Here is a 7,556-nt window from a genome sequence, read left to right as displayed (position 1 = left end):
TCTGAGCCTCCTCCACCTCCTTAATAAACATAAAACTTGAATCTTTGGGGAAGAGGTGCCGGGTTCTGGTCCGCCGCAGGAGGTGGGGGGCTGGGGGGGGTCTCCCGCCCTTCAGGGCTGGGTTCTTTCTCTGCACTCTCTACTGGGGGAGGGAGGCGGTGGCCTCAGAGGGCTCTTCTGGAGCCCAGAATCGCCCGGGAAGTGGCCCCGCGATTACCATTCTGGTACAAATTCATTTACCATATTTATTTGTGGATTTTCTCCCTCCCACTCCTCTTCATATTAAAAAAGATCAAAAAGATTTTTTAATGTATAAAAGATGTTTCCTCCACATAATGCCCTCACCACCACCCACACAACTTTTTTTTCCTCTCTTTTCTGCTTTGAATTCAAAGACTTCTGCCCCAGTCAGCAGGGCGACAATCTCCGAGCAAGGAAGGGCTTCCTCTGATCCGTCCAAAGGGTGGGAAACTGAGTCCTGGTGGAGCCAGACGAGACGCCCAGAGTGCGGGTCGGTCACGCACGTCCTTAATGCATATTGGCCTGGCTCTACCTTCTCCTCTGCCTCACCTTCAAAGTCGGCCTCCAACACCCCCATCCACAGTCTGGCTGACAGTGCTCCTGGGGCCACTCCACTTCCCCAGACGGATGGGGGGTAGATACAGTGTCCTTGGGGGCTCTCACAGCGGATCGGCCCTTCACCCGTTTGGCCAAAAAGTAGCTAAACTCCAAGGCTGAAACTAAGAAAATAATAGGAGCTCAGCTTTGAATTTCTACTCCTTTAAACTTCATCTCTCCCCGGCCCTGGTCAAGAATCCCACCCTCTCGGCAAAATCAGTTTTTCTTGCCTTAAGCCTCAGTCTGCTGGATCTCAAGGACTAGCTGAAGAAAAGAAAATTAATTTTGCCTGTGATTGCTGTTATTCTAGATAAGCCATTATTATGCAAATGAGGGAGTGCGGCTTTCAAGATGAATAAGAACGGTTCCGGGTAGCGGAGCAGGGCAGCCCCAGATGTTTGCATAATCGCTTGTGCCCCAACTTCAAGAGTGCAAAATGTCAAGGGAGGAAGTTGTGCGGGTAAATACGGTACCACGTTCCTTGAATTTGATTTTCTAGCGAAGGGCGGGGAAGCGGGTCTGAGGCTTTCATCTGCCGAGAGAAAAGGCGTCCGGGCTCCCCGGCCAGGGTGTCCCTGCCCGAGTGGCCCGTCTGCGCTCCCCCCGCCCCGGGGGCCGAGCCACCCCGCGACCGAAGGCGGCCGCGGAGACCCGGNGTCGGGTCCCCCGACAGCGTCCCCTCCCGGGGCGAAGCCCGGGGACGCCGGGTCTCGCCGAGGCCCCGCGGAGAGAGGGACCCCGCCCCTCGCGGGCACGGCGCGTGTTCCCCGTCGAGTCCCACGCGTCCGCCCCCTGGGCTCGGTCCCCGCTCGGTGCTGCCACGCAGGGCGAACGCCCGACGGACCCCTCTGCCGCCCCGGGTCGTTCCGGAGGCCCCCACCGCGTGCGTCCTCGGACGACCCGGCAGGTTGCGCCACCTGGTTCACCTCAAAAAGGCGAGGCCGGACTTGGGCTTTTCTCAGCGCGAACAACCGAATAAGGAAGGGCACTGGCCAGGGGACCTCCAGTTTGGGACGAGTTGAAGGCCCCCGGGTTCCAGCAAAAAGTCACTTCAATTCCTTCCGCTTGGGGGCGGGGTAGGAAGCGGGAAGGAACCTGGAGCTCTAGACGGAGTCCGAGGCGCCCCCGCATCCTCCCTGGGGTGGAGAGAGTCCCGGCGGGGGTGGGGAGGATGGAGCGGCGGAGGCGCGCCCGCGGACTAGCAAGCTGGCCACCCCAGCNCCGGACAGGTAGGGTCACGAGAGGGGAGGGGGCGCACAGGGACCGAGTAGCGTAAGCGCGAGGCCGGTGCTCTCTCCTTACGGGTAGAATCCGGGGTCAAACTCTCCACCGGGGGCAGCCCGGGTTACAGGCCGGGATTCAGGCTGCGGTCAGTGGGCCCAGCCGTCGGTGCCAGCAGAGTCCGCGCGCCCCAGGCACCCCAGGCCAAGAGGCTTCTGATACTGGCCTCGTCTTGAATAGGGCTCCAAGACCTTGACCCCTAGGCCACTGACTAGTCTCAGGCTGCTCTGCCCCCACACCCCGCCGCCCCTACACCGTCTGCTCTGAGCCCCTTCTCCAGGAGCCGAGGGAACACAGCGCCGGGACCCACTCGCCCCTGCACCGCTTCCACCCCTCGGGACCGGCATAGGGGGTGCAACCGCTCGGGTTTCCCGCCGGCCTCTGAGCCGTCTCCCCCGTGCACCCCGCCGGCCGAGGGTGCCTCCTGGCTCCCGGAGCCGGATTTCGCAGGCAGGACCAGGCGGTCTTCCCGGGGAGGATTTGGGGGGCCCACCCTGCGGCGCGCGTGAGCGCATGCGTGCCGACGCTGGCGCTGTGCGCGTGCTCCTGCCTCCCGCACCGGCAGCGTGCCCGGCCTCCGCGCTGGGACGGGCGCCGGTGCGTTTTGCCGGGACACAGCCCGCCGATGCGACCTGGAGCAGATGCCCCAAGGGGCGAGTCTAGACTGAGGAGTACACGGTTTCCCCGAAAGGGTTGGTGAGCACCCAGCTCCCAGCACCGTGGGTGCCCCTCAAGGGAAGTAGGGACGGTTCAGGCAGGGGGACAGTCTTGCAAACCAGACCCACCCACTGGGTCCTGTTAACTTGACCTGGTCCCAGAGCACCAATAATAGCAACAACTATGACACTTACCTGTACCTGGCAATGAACCCTCCCTCGCTGAACCCGCCTATCCACCCTGTGGGGTGAGCACGTTAATACTCTCCTGTTTGTTAATACTCTCTTGATTTTTTATAGTTACTGTACTGAAGCCAGTGGTTAAGTAACTTGCACAGGGCACACACCTAGTAAGTGGATTTGAATCCAGGCAGGCTGGCCCTAGAGCCCCCAGTTTTAGGCACTGTGCTCCATGATGAAGGGAAAACAAAAGACTTCCACCAACATCTAGCCTCTGGCCCGGTCGGCCGGGCTGCTCTGACCCTCTCTCACCTCTGTTGTTTGAGTCTCATCATTTTTGCTAAGGCCCCCGAGCAGTACCCCTGCTTAGTGGGACCAGGCTGCTGATTCTGGTAATGAGACCCCTGGCTTCATCTATGGCCATTTCAGGAGGCTCCCTGGGCCCTTTCTCACCTTGGATTCTTTCCTTGAGCCCCGGAGGAGCTGAACTGCCCAGAGGGTCCAAAGCCCCCGACGTGGAGTACTAGGGAGACTTAGGCTTAGGACTTGTCAGAACACCTGCTGTGTGTCCCTGGGCAGGTTACTTGATCTCACTGTGCCTTAAGCTTCCTCAATCATGAGGTGGGAACAATAGACTTGATCTCACCTGGTTGTTACCCAACTCAGGCGGGATGTGCAGCTGTCAGACAAGCGTTCAGAACATGTTGCTTGCCTCTGAGGGGTCGCTGTCCCTCCTGTGGAGGGGAAATGAGGGGGCTTCGCGCCAGTTCACAGTGTTGTCGGGGGGGGGGGGCCAGAGTCACAGCTCACGTGGCTCCTGGGGTAGGTGCAGGCTTGTGGGGAATGGTCAGCCCCTCTTGTCCTTTGCAGCATGTTCTAGTGGTTCTCTTACCGGGATGTGCTGAAGGTCTACCAGGGAGGAGAAAGGAGGTGAAGCTTCTCACCCCTGGACAGCTGGGGGCTGGAGCCCCGGCCTGAAACCCCGGGCCGCCTCACCTCCAGTCACTGGCCAGAGGGTCGCGTCCAGGTCGGGTCCTCTCTGCAGGGTGTTGGGTCAGCTCCTAGTCAGGAAACAGACGACTATACCCTGTGGGTGTGGGTCCTGGCTTGGGGCTTGGGTGTGAGGGAGGCAGCGGCTGGGGACGCCTTTTGGGTTCTGGGGCCACCGAAAGTAAGCCATGGGTCACTGCTGCTGCACAAAAGGCCACATCCCACTCGGCCATGCCTCGGAGCCACCCGTGCTCACTTCGCAGCCGGCCCCACCGTCGCTCCCAAGGAACGATCAGGTTCCAAATCCGCCCGCGTCGTGGCCAAGACCAGGCAGGTCCGACGCCCGCGGAGCCTCAGAGTTGAAAGCTCCCAGGGAACGAGCTGAGGCCCGGCCTCACCCTCCAGCTAGAGGACGCGCTCGGGCTTGCTGGTCTGGCCGGCGACCCAGGAGCCAAGCGCCTTGCCCGGCCTGCCCCTCCTCTTCCTTCCCCCAGACCCCTCTGGCCTTGGGCCTCTCTTCTTGGGCGCTGAGTCTGATGGCAGTGGGCACAGGGAGGCCTGAGAGGTCCCCCGGCCGTCGGGTGGCCTCCAGGCTCAAATGAGGCCATGGCATGGGGCACAGGGTGGGGGCACCTTCCAGAAACTGGGGCGGAGGGCTCGGCTGGCTCTCAGGTGTGGGGAGCGGGCTGGAGGTCTTTGGTGGGAAGGGACATCGGAGCCGTGTGCCCGGGTCAGCAACACCAGTGCAGAACTGGGCCAGAGACGCAGGGGTTGGGGAAGCAGGTGTCCCGAGGTGGGCGGGCGCCTGTGTTTCCGTAAACAAAGAAACAGGGCAGCTCATCTCAGGAACTAGGGGTGGAGAGAAGGCTGCTGAGAGAATCGCCGGCAATTTCCTTCATAAAAATGCGANCCCCCCTGCCCCCCGCCCCCCCCCCAACACAAGCACCGTCTCCAAAGACACTCAAATTGCAGCCATATGGGGCTAAAGTAATAGGAAGCAGTTACCTTATTTACTGCAGAGGCTGCGCACTCCAACCTGACCGCCAGAGCCTGGGGCCGCGGAGCGGTGGGATGAAAAGCAGAGGGTTCTTTGAAACTTTGTTTTGTTTACTCCCAGGGGTGCACGCGGGAAAAGCAATTATCAGACTTTGAAAGAGAAAAGAGGTTGTGTGGAGGAGAGAAGGGAGGTGTCTAGAGCTGAGTGATCCGGGAAGGGGACATTCACTATGAGAGTGGGGAGCGGGGTTCCATGTTCTCTCGGTTTCTAAGACAGTGAGTGGCACTGGNAATCCGGCCCCTGCCACTCCCCGGCTGGCGCCCTCTCCTGGCACGTACAGGCATCCTCAGTGCCCACCAGAGAGTCCCCGGCTCTGAGTCCTGCCCCACCACAAGCCCATTGCGCAGATGCTGCCTCTCAGTCTCCAGACTTCCCCGGAGCTGAGGTCGCTCAGTGACCGTTCTCCCACTCCCTGTAACCTTGCTCTTGATAGAGAACGAGGGACGTCTGGTGGCCAGTACCAAGCAGGGATGACACCCCCCCCGGGGGTGTTGCTGCTGGAAAGAATGGGGTTCATTCTGATCTCAGTTTATTCTATACGTCTTTTGTCCTTCTGGACCGAGTTCTCTCCTTGCTGTGGGCTCTGCAGGAATGATTCCCGATGTTTGCAAACGTAGACACCTCACAAGGAATAATTTTGTTCAGAACAAGGGCTTTCACCACCAGGCAGAGAACGGCGGGAAGATGCAGGAGGAAGCTTGGGGGAAATACTCAATACCCCTCCAGAGGAGGGGGCCCTGCATAGCGGCGCCAGGCTGTTTTCCATTTCCCCCCTGGAAGCTTCGGAGGCGTTTAGGAAAAGGGAGAAAGAGAGAGGGAGGAAAGGAGAGAGAGAGAAGGAGGGAGGGAGGAAGGAAGGAAAGAAGGGAAGGGAGGGAGGAAGGAAAAGAAAAAGGAAAGGAAAAAAAAGAGAAGCACTGGGAGGGAAGTGGAGAGCTAACTTTTTCAGTGTGAAACTGAAACCATCGACCGAAGGCACCCAACGCAAACACAGCTCTCGGGACAGGGCTCCAGAAACCGTATCTGCAGGGGAACCGCGCTCATCGCGGGTGCAGGCAGCCGGCGAGGGGGTGGGGGCAGGGGGGAGGCGAACCGGGTCTGCTCTTCCGGCTGCTCCCGGGAGGCTCCCTCTCTCCGGCCTCCAAGGTGGCCCTCGATCCTCCTCCGGAGGCTGGTGCGGGGCAGACCCGCAGCGTCGCCCACGGCGGGCGGCAGATTCCAAGAGGGGGCAGGCGGGGCGTGCAGAGCGACCCGGGCCCAGGGCGGAGGGTGGGCTTTCTCTGGGCGGGGAAACCAGACACTTATAGGCGGCTGAGGCCGACTTTATTTTTACTGCCCAAACTGTTGGAAAGTATTTAAGCTTAAACAGAAACAGCTGTATCGCTGGCACCGGCCAACGAAACTATTTGTTACCGGGAATGACTTTTTATGATTAAGGACGCGGCCTCTCGCGGGCGGCCCGCGCGGGTCGGCGGGGCGATCTGGCCGTCGTTAAGCCGCTGTTCGTTAAGACAGAATGGCCAGAGAGACGGGCTGGTCACCCAGCGCCCACCNGGGGCATGGGAGGCAGGGTGGGCCCGACGCCGCGCGGGTCCCGTGCGCCCCTGACCCCGCCGCGCCCGCCGCCCGCCGCGCACCTAACTTTGGACAGGAGGCCAGTTTTCCGCTCTGGGCTCCCTGCCCTTTCGAGGCAGAGTCCTTGGCTCGCTTTCTCTCTCTCTCTCTCTCTTTCTCGTTCTCTCTCTCTCTCCCCCCCCCTCTTTCTCCCACTCCTTCCCTCGCCAAGGGAAATCGCTTCCAGTCAAGTTCATCGCCGATGTTTTAACTAAATCATGGGTTCCAAAGAGTGGGTGTTGTGACTTGCAGCTTGGGCGGTAAGAGAAAAGGTCGGGGAGAGCTGGGCCCGGACTCGGGCTGCGGTCACCGTCGCCGCCGCAGCCACGGTCGCGGCGAGCTGAGCGACGGCGTGTGTGCGCGCGGGCGAGGCCTCCAGGGTCCGACTGCCCCCTTTCCGGGACCTGCTATCTTCGCTCTTGAGCCAGGGCCGCTCAGGCAGCACTGGCCCCCGCCACGCCCCCGCCGCTGCCAGCTTGGGGTCCTGCGGCCGAGCGTCTGTCGCGCTCGTCGGGAAGAGCCGGGGACAGGAAGTGCACGGCGCAGGCCCTGCAGGTCGCCCGGGTCCTCGGGGAGCCGGACGCGCCCGCAGCCACTCGATCCAACCCCAGCCAAGCGCCGGGCTCTGCCTTGGTGGTCGTGCACGCCCTCCCCTAACACGCCCAGGCCGGGGGCCAGGGGCGGCTGGGTCGGGGCCGGCGACGCGCGGGGCCGGGGCCTGGCGGGGACGAGCAGCACGGGCTGGACGCAGGGCAGGTGGCTGTGGGCGTCGGGGACGAGTCAGGAGGCTGAAACAAGGCACGCGACGTCCCCCGCGGGGTCCTGGGACGCGGGAGGCTGGGGGGGGCAGACAGCGGGGACCCACTAGGGCTGGCGTCCGGCCCCCGAGCGGGGGAGTGCGCGCTCGAGCCCAGCGCGACTCGCAGGGCCCGGAGAGTGGCCGAGGGCAGGGCTGCGCGACAGGAGACAGAGACACAGGCACATTGATTTGTTAGCGGGNTCCCAGCGGCCGGGTCCGCCCTCCCGGCTATGTCACTTCCGGCGGCGGCCCCCACCCCCTCGCGTTCTGTCTCTGGAGTAGCCTCGGACTCCGCCCCCTGGCGATTGGAACGCGGGTCACGTAGCAACGCGGGGGAGAAAGGGAGAGGGGCGTGGCCCGG

Source organism: Crocuta crocuta, unplaced genomic scaffold (assembly GCF_008692635.1).
Source record: "Crocuta crocuta isolate KB4526 unplaced genomic scaffold, BGI_CrCroc_1.0 scaffold50, whole genome shotgun sequence".
In the NCBI taxonomy this organism is placed as follows: Eukaryota; Metazoa; Chordata; class Mammalia; order Carnivora; family Hyaenidae; genus Crocuta; species Crocuta crocuta.
Note: the sequence above shows the minus strand (reverse complement) of the source record.